The sequence below is a fragment of the Phyllostomus discolor genome, chromosome 6, assembly GCF_004126475.2.
Source record: "Phyllostomus discolor isolate MPI-MPIP mPhyDis1 chromosome 6, mPhyDis1.pri.v3, whole genome shotgun sequence".
In the NCBI taxonomy this organism is placed as follows: Eukaryota; Metazoa; Chordata; class Mammalia; order Chiroptera; family Phyllostomidae; genus Phyllostomus; species Phyllostomus discolor.
Window position 1 is genome coordinate 16,540,992 of NC_040908.2, and position 16,185 is coordinate 16,557,176.

The window sequence follows — 16,185 nt, forward strand, 5'->3', positions numbered from 1 at the left end:
TTTTCTTGTCTGGGAAGCTCTTTATCTGTCCTTCAGTTCTAAATGATACCTTTGCTGGGTAGAGTAAACTTGGTAGTAGGTCCTTGCTTTTCATCACTTTGAATGTTTCAGCCAATCCCTTCTAGCCTGAAAAGTTGCTTTTGAGAAATCAGCCAACAATCTTATAGGGCTTTCTTGTAGGTAATTAACTGCTTCTCTCATGCTGCTTTTAAGATTCTCTCTTTGCATTTAGCCTTTGACATTTTACTTATGGTGTGACTCGGAGTGGGCCTCTCTGGGTTCCTCTTGTTCAGGACTCTCTGTGCTTCCTGTACTTGTATGTCTATTTCCTTCACCAAGTTAGGGAAGTGTTCTTTCATTATTTTTTCAAATAGGTTTCTAATTTCTTGCTCTTTCTCTTCTCCTTCTGGCACCCCTATGATGCAAATATTGGTATGCTTGAACTTGTCCCAGAGGCTGCTTATACTATCCTCATTTTTTAATTCTTTTTTCTTCTTCTGCCCATTTTTAAATTTAATTGTTTGTCTTTTTGGTGGTAAGTTGTGTAAGTTCTTTATAAATTGTGAACATTAAGCCCTTATGAGTTGTATCATTGGTGAATAGCTTCTCTTATTCAATAGGTTTTTTCATTTTGTTGATAGGTTCCTTTGCTGTGCAAAACTTTTTAGCTTGATGTAGTACCCTTTCTTTATTGTCTTTTGTTTCCCTTGCCCAAGAAGATATATGAGAAAAAAATTTTCTAACAGGAATGTCAGGGATTTTACTGCTTATGTTTTCTTCTAGGAGTTTTACGGTTTTGAATCTTACATTGAAGTCTTTAACCCATTTTGAGTTTATTCTTGTGTATGGTGCAAGAAGATGATGCAGTTTCAATTTTTTGCATGTATCAGTCCAATTTTTCCAACACCATTTATTGAATAGACTGTCTTTACCCTAATCTGTGTTCTTGCCTCCTGTGTTATATATTAATTGACCACATGAACATGTGTTTATTTCTGGGCTTTCTATTCTGTTCCATTGATCTATGTATATGTTTTTAATGCCAGTACAATGCTGTTTTTATTACCATATCCTTGTAGTATAGTTTGGTATTAGGTAGTGTGATACCTCTGAGTTTGTTCTTTCTTAAGGTCACTGTGGCTATTCAGGGTCTTTTGTGGCTCCATATAAAATTTTCAATTATTTGTTCTACTTCTGTGAAAAACACCATTGATATTTTGATTAAAATTGCCCTGAATCTATAAGTTGCATTGGGTGGTACAGCCAATAGCTAGCTAGCTATTTTTTGATATGGTGATTCTCACTAGCCAGATTAGAATGAAAACAACAAAGTTTCCATAGACATACTCTATACATTTTTCACTTTACTTGTCTTTCAACTAAAGAAGAAACATTTCAGAAACTTCCACTCTAGACTTCCACCAAAGATGGAGGCATAGGTAGATACACTTTGCTTCCTCACACAACCAAAAGAAGGACAACAACCAATTTAAAAACAAAAACAACCAGAACTGCCAGAAAATCTAACTGTGTGGAAGTCTGAAAACCAAGGAATTAAAGAAGAAACACTCATCCAGACTGGTAGGAGGGGTGGAGATGGGCAGCTGGGGTGGAGAGGATGCACGGCAAGGTGGCAGCTGGCAGACCAAGCAGGTGAGGCAGCAGCTGGTGGACTGGGAGGTACTACATTCACATATGGATAAATCGGGAGGAACAACTGGGGAGTAAGACAGACCGAGCAGCCCAGTGTTCTAGTGTAAGGAAATTAAGCCTCAAAGACCTCTGGCTGTAAAAATCTGTGGGGGATGCCGCTGAGGGAGAAACTCCCAGTCTCAAAGGAGAATCTGATGAAGCGACCCACAGGGCCCTAGAACATATACAAATCCACCCACAGGGAATCAACACCAGAAGGGCCCAATTCACTTGTGGGTAGCAGGGAAAATGACTGAAGGTCAGCCAAGAGCTGAGCAAGCAGCATTGTTCCCTCTCTGACCCCTCCCCCACATACAGCTCCATAACACAGCAACATGGGTTTCCCTGCCCTGGCGAATACCTAAGGCTTTGCCCCTTACAACATAACAAGTATGCCAAGACAAAGCAATATGGCCCAAATGAAAAAATAGGTAAAACTCAAAAAAAAGAACTAAGCAATGAGGAGACAGCCAGCCTATCAAATGCAGAGTTCAAAACACTGGGAATAAGGATGCTCACAGAAATGACTGAGTGCAGACACAAAATAGAAGAAGTGAAGGCTATGCAAAGTGAAATAAATAAAAATATGTAGAGAACAAATAGTGAAAGGAAGGAAAATGGGACTCAAATCAACAATTTGTAACAGAAGGAAGAAATAAACATTCAACCGTAACAGAATGAAGAAACAAAAATTCAAAAAATGAGGAGAGGTTTAGGAACCTCCGGGACAACTTTAAACATTCTAACATCTGAATTATAGGAGTGCTGCTAGATGGAGAAGAGGAAGAGCAAGAAATTGAAAACTAATTTGAAAAATAATGTAGGAAAATTACCCAAACCTGGCAAAGGAAGTAGACATGCAAGTCTAGGAATCTCAGAGAGTCCCAAAGAAATTGGACACAAGAGGAACACACCAAAACACATTATAATGAAATTATCCAAGATTAAAGACAAGGAGAGAATCTTAAAAGCAGCAAGAGAAAAGGAGACAGTTACCTACAACAGAGTTCCCATAAAATTATCAATTGATTTCTAAAAAGAAATCTTGTAGGCAAGAAGGAGCTGGAAAGTATTGAAAAGTCATGAAAGGCAAGGACCTACATCCAAGATGACTCTATCCAGCAAAGCTTTCATTTAGAATGGAAGGGCAGATAAAGTGCTTCCCAGATAAGGTCAAGTTAAAGGAATTCATCATGACCAAACTCTTATTATATGAAATATTAAAGGGATTTATCTAAGAAAAAGAAGATAACAAATACCACATGATCTCATCTTTAAGTGGAACCTAATCAACTAAACAAACAGGCAAGCAAAATATAACCAGAGACATGGAAATTAAGAACAATCTGACAGTAGCCAGAGAGGAGGTGGGAAGGGATAATGGGGGGAGAGGGGGCAGGGTTTTCAGGACCATCTATGAAGGACACATGGACAAAATCAAGGGGGTTTTTAGTCACTCAAGTGACTAAAAGTGACTTTGGTAGAAGCATACCAAAGAGACGCAGATATAAAACTTGGGTTTTAAATAGCTGACATGTATAAGGGTTTATATGACAAGATTGAGAATTTTGTCAGGGAAACTGAAAATATAAAAAAGAATCAAATGCAAATTATGAATAAAAATGTAATAATTGAAAAGATATATGAACAGTAAAACAAACTCACAACTATCAACAACTAAACCAAAAAACCAAAAACAAACTAAGCAAACAACTAGACCAGGAACAGAATCACAGAAATGGAGATCATATAGAGGATTATCAGGGGGAAGGGGGAGAGTAAGGGGAAAACGTACAGAGAATAAGACACATAATTAGAAGGTACAAAATAGACAGGGGGAGGTTAAGAACAGTATAGGAAATGCAGAAGCCAAAGAACTTACATGTACGATCCTTGGACATGAAGTAAGGGGGAGGGGAATGCTGTAGGGAGGGAGGGGGGTGCAGGGTGGAGGGATACAAAAAGGGGGGAAAATGAGATGACTGAAATAGCATAATCAATAAAATATACTTAAAAATTAAAAATATCTCTACAGGTTAAGAAAAATAAAAGAGTTAACACATTAAAAAAAAGAAACTTCCACTCTAATTTAAAAAAGAAAAAAGAACAGAAGAGAAAGAAAACCTCTTGAACGATCCATCCAGGGTGGCAAGGAGGATACTGAAGTTTTCCTGAACGAGGCTGTGGGGAACAGATGGGTCAGTAAGAACGACCATGCATCACTTTAAGAACCTCAGTATTTGGGTTTTATTTTGTTTTGTTTGTAAGTTAGAGAAGAGTTGGCCAAAAAAGCAAAAGAAATAGAGAAAAGGGTAAGGAAACATTATAAAAGAATACTTCAAGATGAAAAATGAAATATTTTACTATCGTTAACAAGTTACATTTGACTGAACGGGAATGCAATAGTAGACCCAAAACGCAAAGATGCCAGTGGTCACGGCTGGGGCCAGTATGTCCTATGCTCACCTAGTACTCTCGGTGCCTGTGCTCAGAATCTTCTCTCTGCCAGGCACCGTGCAGCATTCGGCCGAAGGAGAAGGCAAAGTTCCTTCCTCCAAATCAGGGAGGCAAATATGCAAAATAACAACTGTGGTGCCATCAGTACTCCCAAAATGATGGCCACCCAAGATGAGAACAACGCACTCTTTAGAGGAAGAAGTGAGGGGTGGGGAGCAACAAGGGAGGGGCAATGTCTCTGAGGAGGCGATGTCTAAGTTGAGTCTAAAAGGGTGAGCACTGAGGCAGGGCACTCATGGCTAGGAGACAGCAGGTTCCACCTCTCGGAGAAGAAAGACCTGCAGTCGGCCCAGCCACCACCGCGCTGACCAAAGGAAAGGCCCAGATTCTAGTCTGCACTCGCCTTCGTCTGGGCCGCGCAACACAGCCTCACACATATCTTCATCATTCCTAGCAATGCGAGGTGGTTTCATAAAGATGAGCTGGAAGGAGTCTAGAACTTCACACGTTAAGAAAAATAAAAGAGTTAACACATAAAAAAAAGAAACTTCCACTCTAATTTAAAAAAGGAAAAAGAACGGAAAAGAAAGAAAGCCTCCTGAATGGTCCACCCAGGGTGGCAAGGAGGATACTGAAGTGTTTCTGAACGGGGCTGCAGTGAAGAGTAAGTTGCGATGGAAGAGAATTCCTGTTGAGAGCAGCTAGTCAATGGAAACAGACTGCCCACAACCCTCTATTATCACTGCCCCCCCTCCTGCAAAAAAAAGGGGGGATTAGGGCCCCTGGAAGCTTCCAGTGGAAAGTGCTGGAAACTGGAGCTTTTTCAGAAGGGCCAGGGAGGGCACCGAGGGCATTCTGATTTCCTCCTCATAAGACTGAACAGCAGATTCTGCTCATTGGGACTGAGGAAGAGTCCTTTTGAATCAAGTCTAGTCCCATCAGCTCCCACCACCAAGGAACGCAGGCAAAAGGGAACTTCCCCAAGGGCCCAGGCCTCTAGGTCCCGAGCAAGACGATCTGGAGAGCAAACTCACAGCTGATTCATTCTGAAACTCGGGTAGGTAGGGACAGAGCAGAGCCTTGCGGCTGAGAACGTCCATGCTGTTGGCTCCCGTATTCATATTTACTTGTACACTCCCTCCCCCTCCCTCTCTTCACATACACACACACACACACACACACACACACACACACACATTTAGATTCAGATGGGTCTTACTCACAGCTAAGGGTAGGGAAACCTAAAGACATGCACAACCTTTTCCTTCCCCTTCTTCTTCCTGAGGCTGTTCTCCCAGGCTCCCATGAACCCACAGATGGCAAGATATGTACAACCTTTAACCCAGAGAAGACTGCGGAGTCAAGGAGACCCCTCCCACACCTAGATGATGGAGGAAACGAAAACTATATGTAAGAACTAGTGGATGGCGCAAAAAATGTCTGCCGTCAAGAGTTTAGGAGAAAAAAACAAGAACCGTGGTAAACAATAGCCCATTTTCTTTCCCAGTATGCAGTTCCCCCTCATTGCACCTAATGTGAAAAACTTGCAGCATTTTTTAAGCTTAATGACCAGTCATCTATCTCTTGGTCCCAGAGACTATTTTTTGTTTGTTTGTTTGTTTTTGTTTCTTTAAAAAAGAGCATTCCGATTGCTACCTATGCTGAGCAGCACTTCAGTGTTCTAATTTGCTTTCAGCGACTGTGAGTTCAGCTCCAAGACATGTAAGTTCTGCCTGCACCACATGCTCTGTGCGCTGCTGCTCCCCTCAGCCTTGAAAATCAGAGGAGCCACACAGCTGCTTCAATAAAAATTTGCTTCTGTTCCTTGTTTTTCCTCCTTTTCTTCCCTTCTTCATTTTCTGTTTTCTTTCCTTCCGCCTGACTATCCCCCCCAACCCCTGCCCCAATCCCAGGAGAAAAGGAACACATCTCCCCAAAATGGTCTGGATGCATACAGACCATTGAAATTAAAAGAATCTCTAGAAATCTTCCAGTAACTCAGCATTTCACACGGAGGAAATCGAGGTGGAGAAATCACAGCCTGGCATCACAGTTGTTTGTTGAGTCAGTGCTGGGACCCGGGTCCGTTGACTCCTTGTCCACAGTCTTTGTACAACAGCACTGCAGTGTGGTTGCAGGGCGGATCCATTTGGGGTGTGGTCGAGTTAACAACTTCTTAACCCCAGGTCTAGAAGGGTTAAGCAACAGTGATGGTGACAATAGCAGATTCCAAATCAAAATCTACCTCTTGTGTTGCAAGGTAAACTATACTATCAAAGAAAATAGTTCTGCTTTAAATGTTTACTTGGTTTAAATGTCAAAACGAAACAAAATAAAATCTCCCAAATCTAATTAAGATCAAATAGATTTTGCTCAGTCACATAAGAAACCTACGCATGTCTCCCAAACTAGTTACCCACTTAAGCTCAGTCAAGTAAGGAGACTGAATGAGAGGAGAAGAAATCTTAACAGTTGTAGTAAGCAACTCTCATTTTATAGAGGGGAGGGGAGGGGAGGGGAGGGGAGGGGAGGGGAGGGGAGGGGAGGGGAGGGGAGGGGAAGGGGAAGGGGAAGGGGAAGGGGAAGGGGAAGGAAAGGAAAGGAAAGGGGAAGGAAAGGAAAGGAAAGGAAAGGAAAGGAAAGGAAAGGAAAGGAAAGGAAAGGAAAGGAAAGGAAAGGAAAGGAAAGGAAAGGAAAGGAAAGGAAAGGAAAGGAGTGGGAACAGAAGGAGTGGGAACCGAAGGGGAGTGGGAACAGAAGAGAAGGGAGGGGAAGGGAAGGGAAGGGAAGGGAAGGGAAGGGAAGGGAAGGGAAGGGAAGGGAAGGGAAGGGAAGGGAAGGGAGTGGGAACAGAAGGGAAGGGAAGGGAGTGGGGATGAAGGGAAGGGAGGGAAAGGGAAGGGAAGGGAAGGGAAGGGGAAGGGAAGGGAGGGGGGAAAGGGAAGGGAAGGGAAGAAAAGGGAAGGGAAGGGAAGGGGAAGGGAAGGGAAGAAAAGGGAAGGGAAGGGAGTGGGAACAGAAGGGAAGGGAAGGGAGTGGGGATGAAGGGAAGGGAGGGGAGGGGAAGGGAAGGGAAGGGAAGGGAGGGGAAGGGAAGGGAAGGGAAGGCAGGGAAAGGGAAGGGAAGGGAAGGGGAGGGGAGGGAAGGGAAAGGAAGGGAGTGGGAACAGAAGGAGTGGGAACAGAAGAGAAGGGAGTAGAAGGGGAGGGAAGGGAAGAAAAGGGAAGGGAGGGGAAGGGAACGGAAGGGAAGGGAAGGGGAAGGGAAGGGAAGGGAGGGGAGGGGAAGGGAAGGGAGGGGAGGGGAAGGGGAGGGAAGGGAAGGGAAGGGAGGGGAGGGGAGGGGAGGGGAGGGGAGGGGAGGGGAGGGGAGGGAAGGGAAGGGAAGGGAAGGGAAGGGAAGGGAAGGGAAGGGAAGGGAGGGGAGGGGAGGGGAGGGGAGGGGAAGGGAAGGGAAGGGAAGGGGAACAGAAGGGAAGGGACTTGGAGAGCAGAGGTGGGGACAGCTAAGAGAGAAGACAAGAAAACCCTCTACAGCCAATTCTGAATTCAAGGGCTGACTGTCATGTTGGTAGATTATTCAGGATCTTTGCTTTTTCCACCTTCCTTTGCCAGTATGATTTTTAGATCAGTGCTATATTCCCTTGTACCTACACTGAAAAGAGAAAAACAAACAGAGCCCTGAAACTAATTTGTTTGGTTAGCATTGTGGTTTGTAACAACAATGACAAAAAGCACGGTTTAAAACCAAAACAGAAGTCCAAGGCACATTTTAGATAGCTACAGCCATTCCCCGGACACCAACTCCCAAACCAGGGATTCTGGCTCAAGTCCAGTTTCTCTGTTTCCCTTTGAACGTGCAAATAACCTAAATGGGTTCTTTTTAAAAAATAAGAGTACTTTTAAAAATAGTTAAGAGGTATTCAAAGGAATTCTTTCTTAATTATCTAAAAGGCTCAAACTGTAATGCAAGTGAGGAATTGCTTTTATTAAATGCCAAATCTTTTTTTAAAGCAACCTCAGGGAGATACAGCACTCACTCTCAATGAGCTGTATCCATGCCAGCAAAACAAAGTGGCAGTTTGGGCAATTGTCCACATAATTCAGACCAAAGAAATCTGCCATCGCCGCAACTCCATTAACAGGAGGTTCTGAGCAGCTTAGCTCATTAGGCAGCTGACTCGGGCGGGAATGAGACAGAGGAGCTCGAGCTCCCAGAGCTATTTCGGAAAAGCTGGATATGGCCAAGCAAACCCTTTTTGCTCGAATTTAACTGCTTGTTTAATAATAATTAAATGACCAGTAACTGGTTATTAACTTCTTTAAAACGGTAATTGGTTATTTGCCTAAGTCCAGTGCCCCACTGTCGTGTTTGGGGGATATCTCACAGTCGAGGGGTGGAAGGTTAAATCGAGCGTTTTAACTGTTTTAAATGCACTGGCTGTCAGGGCGCTGGTCTTCGCCTGCTAAAACGTTCATTCAGATCGCCGTGTGTGACCTGGTCCATCCGGTGGAGACTGTCGTTTCATCCAACTAAGTCTGAGTAACTAAGTCTCTTCGTAACTAAGAGACATGAATTAGCTGCGCAGGGGCTGATTCACTCATGTAGAATGACCGCTGTCTCGGGCTGACCACACAGTGAAACGAAAGATCGATGTAAGACAGCTACACACACAGGTAATGGAACCCCAAGCTCGGAAGTGGAGGGTGGGGGAAGGCAACCCAAACTTTCTGTTGCTGCAGTCGATGGCACAGCTCTCCGTGTCCCCATCCATCCACTTGGGCTCAGCCTTGATGTCCCTTAGAGGCAGCATTTTCAGGAAACAAACAGCTTAGGCTGAGAAGAAATCAGCCTTCCCCGAGCAACAGCAGCAGCAGACAAGTGAGTGGGGAGACGTAACATATGTGATGCTGAGTATTAGAAGCAGAGTGAGAAACACCGTACCAATTGTTTTTCAAGACAATTAGGCTATACTCAGAGGCAAACCAGGAAAACTAAATCTCTTTTTTTCCCCTCATTACTACACTGCACATTTAAAAGCCTGCCTATCTGTGAAGCCAGCAGCTAGAACATTTTCGGAACAGTAATCTTATTTTCCAAGAGCTAACTATTGTATTTACAGATGAATTTCCACGTGAACACTAAAGGTGCCTGCCTGCCGCTCCTGGTCCCACAGACAGACGAGTGGGGGTCATGGGTTGGGTACGAGGCGGAGCAGCCAGCGCTCTGTCCCCCTCCATGCCCCTTCACCCCCCTCGGAACCGATGAGCTCTCTGAGAGCTGCAGCGGGCCTGCACACAGGGTACCAATTAGTCCCTGGGACCTCACGTTTGCACAGCATTCCTTAGGTCACAGAGAACTTCTATACCCACACCTCATATGCAGCTCATGACCATGACCGTGTGAAGTAAGTGAGGCCAGGGTGGCTGTCTGCACTCAGCTGTTAAGGCAGCAGAAGTTCCAAGTGGATACTGAACTGATAACAGCTTCCTCACACGGAGGCAGGGCCCGTGGCCCCCGCCATGCCTCTGCTGCTCTCCATGTTCTGGAGGAGTGCCCGCACTGGGCTGAAGGTGCTCACCATGGGTGCTGGCCCATTAGTCCTCCCTCTGACCTCCCAGAGCATGTCTGTGCTCTCTGTTTCTTAGATCCTTCACCTATAAAATGAGGCAAGGATAGTGCCCATGCCCCAACCTCACAGAGTGGCTGTGGGGAGCAGCTAAGGGACTAGACAAGGAGGCCCCACACGCATCAAGGACTGCAAGACAGGAACCCTGCGTGTGGGCATTACCCCACGGAGCAAGTTTCTCCCATCACCACCCCTCCCAGTCACTGCTTATGTGTATCAGACTACTAGTTTCTCCTAGCCCTTGGTCCCTGTCACTTCACCTTCTTCTCACTCTTCATCTGAACCCTCCCTTTACAGTGCTGGGTTAGACACACAAGGTCCAGCTGAGAAGTACAGAGCCCAGGCTGCGAGGAGCTTGGCATGGTGGGCAAGGCTCGTACATGTGAGTGAGGAGGTGAAATGGAGGGTCCCGTGTACTTATGTCTGTGCACGTGTATGCACACGCGTGTGCGCACATGTGCACACCCACAAGAACGACATGGGAAACGAAAGAGGAGTCTGCACAACTCAGCCCTCAGTGGGTGAATGACTTCCAGGAGCGCTCCAATGTGCAGGTGTTTAATTAGAACTCCCAGGGCACTGATACACTCTTCCAGTGTCTTCTAGCTGTGTCGCCATATGGAAAGGCTCAAATGCTTTAGGGAGGTTTCAAAGCTGAAGACAGCGTCGCAGAAAGTTGAGTGAAAGCCCCAAGCACACTGTGTGTGTGGGCGGGCGTGTGTGTGCGTGTGTGTGCCAGCGCATGTTGTGTCCCTTGTGGATGTCGCTGGGGGGCAGCGGGTGGCATGGAATGGCGAACTCCTGCAACTGCATTCTTCGTAGCACTTGAGAAAGACTAACAGTGTTATATACTGGAAGGCAAAAGGTCCATGGGGTAGAGGAAGAGGAAAAAATTACTTAGAAAAGAGCAGATGACATAGAACGCTGGGGATACCCCAGCAAAATGGCAGGAGAGCTGTAGACCCTACTGTTAAAGAATTAGAATTTAGGGAGAAGGAACTCCAAGTCCATGGGGACAGATATAAATCCTCCTGAAGACTGCGGAGTGGCCGGCTGGCAAATCCGGGTGGGACCTAGGGCTGGTGGAGGCCGTCCTTTCCATGTGCTCCTCTGGCAAGATTTTCTCCCTGAGCAATGTGGATCGTTTCAGATGAGCTCTGAGGCTGGAAGAAGGAGAGGTGAGGACTTTAAGCTTCCCAGGGGGGTGGTGAAGAGCTGGTGACACCACAAGGAGTCCAGATGGGGAAATGACCGATTCACGACAGCTCCCCCACCTCAGGGGGAACAGCGAGGCCTGGGCAGAGGGCCGTTTTGGGGTGGCAGAGAGGCAGAAAACAAAAAGAGGGAGCCGCAGAGGAAGGTTTAGAGTTAGATGGTGATAAGAAGAACAAGCAGGGGTCTTGGGGGAAAAGATCATCGGTCCGTGTTAAACAACTGTCAGAGAAAACACGCACACGCATGCGCGCACACACACCTTCCGTAAACAGATCTCAGCCAGCCCACCCACCTCAAGCCTTTCGAACTTCCCTTGGGAGCGATCCTCAGCAAGGACTACAATCTGTGCAGACTGAAAATGACGGTTAAAATGTTAATTTTTTCTAAACCCACAAATACTACTTTGAGTCTTTACAGTGAGTTGGCAGGTGCTACAAAGAGCTCCTCTTTCCTATCTCTCCCTTGACAGCCTAGAAATATCAGCCACTCTCGTCCCCGTGGCTACCACAGCGATATAATAAGAAACAAGGGAGGAGATGAATCTCTCCCCAGACTCTCATCTGTGGAAGCCGGGGGAGGCTGAATGAAAAACAATGGAAGATAACCAGAGAGGTGTGAGTCTGGCGCTATTGACTGTGCATCTGTCTCCAAACATCACTCACTGGAACGGCGGCAGGCCTCAGGAAGGGCGCGAGAAGGTTCCCTTCCCCTCGGAAGGGCTCCGCACTCAAGAGCCCAGTGCGTGCCAGGAGCGGTGGGCACAGGGATTCCCAGGCTCGCTCCGTGGCCTGCTGCCAGGCGTCAGTGGTTTTTAATTAGGACTTGAAAGTGTTTTGAAGATGCGAAGTGCTAGGTGAGTGGTTCGAATAAATAGCAGCCTACTGCAGGCCAGCGAGCCACTAGTAGAAGTGAAAGTGGAAACAGAAAGCTAAGTTAGTCAGGTAGATCATTCGGGATAACAGAAGAAAGAAACACAAATTTGAAGTTGAGCAGAACTCAAGATTCCTAATACAGTTTCCCTCCGAGTTTGAGATTCACCACACTGTTGATATTGTACATGGTTTTAGGTGGCCCAGAAAATGCTGCCAGGAGTGACGGGAGCATGGGCCATGCAGTAACATCAAGCTGTGTTGTGGGAAGTTGCTCCGCGTTTCCACTCTCTCGCAGCCCTTCCCAGCACCTCCGAGAGACAGTCTCGGCCGGGTGCCCCAGCGCCTTCAACACCCCCCAGCGCTTGCCGACTCCCTTTCTAACAAAAAGCGAACAAACTGCTAATGTTGAGACTGTCTGACCAAAGCCTCTAGCAAGAATTTTATTTCATTGTTTGGTTTTCATTTTATTTATTTCTTCACATGTCTTCTATGTCCATTTACCCTAGCGATATAAGGTTTCTTATTTAAAAACAAATTTGTTGAAATGAAATGTTAGTCCGCTGGGAAAGTACTGAGTGTGTGCTACACAGAGAGAACGGAGAGGATGGCGGTGGCCCCGAGGTGACTGGGGCTTGGGGAATACAAACATCGGGCCCGAGCAGGGAAAGATTGGCCCCAGAGGCGTATTTGGCTGGTGTCGTCCACTCCTCCTGTTGGATTGTATGAGGGATAGCGGAGGTAAGAGTTAGCCTCGTCCTGAAAGCACAGGAGCTCAGAGAAACCACGTGATTTCCCTAAAGCTCTGGGTCCCAAGGTCCTCTGCAGGAGGGCCTTCTCAGGCCGAGAAATCTACAACCAGGAGTCAAGGAAGTAAGTACATTGCGCGGCAATGACAGAACAAGTCACTTTGCCTCATTTTCTTTTCCTTTTTCATCAATTTCCTAGATCCCTGGGAGATAACAATGGAGCTCAAGCCAGGACATCCATCAGAGAGAAAACCAGGCATGCCATTACCCCATACTCGCCGGTCTGTTCTCCAAATCGCTGACATCCCGAACGCCCCGCCACAGGAGGCAGTGGCTGCACAGAATGGTGGGAGCGTGGGATTCTGGGCCTTGGGAGGGCTGGCCACGGCTTTTCCACGAGGTAGCCCAGCGTGACCAGAATACAGAGCGGAAAGCAGGAGTCCACTTTTGTGTGGCCTGCCATGCATCACACCCGCACACAACTGCATCTTGATGGATGCGGCAAACACAACTCTGTGTGTCCGCCACGGCCCCAGCGGCCTTTCGGACCCCTGACTTAGAGGGGCTGTTTTTCATCTTTATGAACAGCTTCCTGTGACAGGTCTGCACGATAAAGCCCCGAGACGCTTTGATGAAGTTAATAATTTAGCCCCATCCAAAATGACCTACCGTTCCCCAATCTTAATGCCTTTCCAGGGCTTGCTCCACCAAACCAATGAAATGATAAGTCCCTTATTGATGATGCCGGGGCAGCATAAACTTCACACAGAAGCTAAACGGCGTCGAAGAGCATATGAATTTTAAAGAAGAATATGGATCAGGGACATTTTATTATACATGGCTCTGCAAGACTATCGCACATTTCCATTTCTTAAATAATGGATACTCTTTATTGGGCATCTACAATCTGCCACATGTTTTACTTGGAAATTTCATGCATTATTTTGTTTAATCCTCCAAACAGCCATATAAGGAGGCTGTTAGTATCTCCATTAGACTGTGAGTCAGAATCAGTTAAGTGGCTTACGAATGTCACCCTGATAGCACGTAGCAAGAGAGCAAGCCGTTTACAAATTCTGCAGGAATGAGAGAGGGTGGGAAAGAATGAATGGCTACAGGACCGAGCTGGGGTGTGAACTGGGGTGGGTCTGACTCCATCCGCACTTGTACTGGACCTCCCCACTTCTCCCTCAGTGAGAACGCTTGGTTTAAGGGCAGGAGGGGGCCGCCTCTTCTTGATGTATTCTCCTGGTGCCTCGCATCCTACCGGTCCCTTATCCTCAGGTTAGGGGTGCAGGACGTTTGGAGGAGTGTGTGAAATCCCAGTGACACCCACTTCCCATCATGAGATACAGTCAGAACGTAGGCTTCATGGGGCTCTTGATGCATCCTGTGCTGCCCTGTCCTGCTAATGTGTCCAATTATTACTTCCCAGAGATACACATAAAGGCCAGAAAACTCCAGAGAGCGACTAGTATTAGCCAGCTGATTGCTGACCATGTCAACAGAGTGGCTGCTGGGCTTCCTGGCCTCACAGGGAAAAACCAGTCTGTCTGAGACCAGTTTCTGCTGCGCGGGCTTGTATCCGCCCGTGGCTCTGGAATCCTCCCAAGTCATTGATTGAACGAGCTTGACAAGCCCGTGGAGTTCCTGCTCCAAGTCACTCGTTATAACGGAGCTAATGAATGTGTGTGGATAAAACTTGAAAGGTGACACAAAGAAGAGCAGTGATTTTGTCAAGCTGCTGGTGTTTGGGGTGAAATTTCCTTTACAATTTAAATTAACAGAGATGTCATCATTAAAAATTAATGGTATATAGTCTTACTGTTGTCAAGGAGATACGGACAGAGAAAAGGCTGCTGCACTTTTTACTTGGGAACGACTTGTGGTGGGGGACCTGGGAGGACATCGGGAAGAGGTCAAGGGCAGAGGCGGACAACTCGGGTTCTCCCCACAGCTTCCCTATCGATCAGCCTGGCAACCCTGTGTGAGTTGACTGACTCCACTGTCAAATCTGGAGCCTCAGATTCTACGCTAATAAAATGACAGTCACAATGCTGTCCCAACTGTCCCCTGAGCCTTATGTTAAGGGCCTGTTATGGACTGAAGTGTGTTTCCCTAGAATTCATAGGTTGAAGCCCTAATTCCCAATGTGACCATATTTGGAGATAAGGCCTTCGGGGCGGGGGGGGGGGGGCAATTAAGGATAAATAAGGTCTTAAAGGTGGGGCCCTAATCTGATAGGAGGGGTGTCCTTACAAGAAAAGGAAGAGACAACAGAGATCTCTCCCTTTCTCCAGGAGCACACACAGGAGGAAGGCGGTCAGGACACTGTGAGAAGGTGGCCATCCACAAGCCAGGAAGAGAAGCCTTACCAGGAACCAGCCCTGATGGTACCTTGACCTTGGACTCCCGGTCTCTGGAACTGTGATACAGTTCTGCTGTTTGAACCATGCAATCTGCGCTGTTTACAATGGTAGCTGGTCAGAATCCCGTCAAGTCCAGAGAGATGAGGCATAAAAAGAGTGGTGAAGCGACAACAAATGAGGAACATCCACACGTCCTGAGGCCGGGCTGGGAGGGAGCAAGAAGAAGGTAAAGAAGTAGAGAGGGCACATGCGACTCCTCCATTGCGATGGAAGAGCACGGGACAGAAGTTTGGTGGGATGGCGTCCAGGTTCTTCCATGAGTAGCTGACCTTTAAATCCAGATCAGAACCAGGAATGGAGAAGCAGAGAGATTGCAGATCTTACATTAAGATGTGGAGATTGCCAGCCTGTGAGATATTTTTAGATAGCAGTTGCATTGGGTCATTGTGAGATTGAACCATGCATGTCTCGGGAGAAGAGGATTAGACGCAATGTAACCGTCCTTCCTAACCGGGTGTTCCCTGATTCCCCAGGATGGGCGTAAGCAGAGCTCTGGCACCCTCAGGCCTGCGGCTCGGCCACAGGGTGTGCAATGGACGGTACCGCTAGACTCACAGAGGGAACGTGCTGTGCTCCTCTTCACACCGGCTGACCCCACACAAGGGGGTGACTCAGAAGCACAAAGGCAAGGAGACGGCAGAGTGAACTGTAAGGTCTGAAATCTCTTTGCTCCTCTATTCCTCGTTCTGATCTGGATTTAAAGTTCAAGTTTGTGGTGATGCCACTCTCCTCCCTCAAGGCTGCAGAACTCTGCATAAACAAAGCACATAAGGTAAGGCACTGGGGAAGACAGAGTTTAAATCCCAGGATAACTACTTATGAGCTCTGTGACCCTGGCGAACCACTCAACCCTCCCGAGCCTCAGTTTTCTTACCCGCTTCACGAAGTGGCCGGGACTCAGGGCCTGCGAGTGCATGGCACATGCAGAGCCAGTCCTGCTCCCCGTGCCCCATGCCCTTGGCGGGCAAACAGACACTCAGTCCTGGCCCTGGTTCTCGCTGGGCTTAGACACAAACTAACAACAAAGGTGAGTCTTAGTGGACTCGATCTGATACAAGGAGTAAAACCTATTTGCCTTCCTGAGTACTAGACGGTGTCTAAGTCCCTTTTTGCTCAAATGTTCATAGATTCTGTGATGCTGATA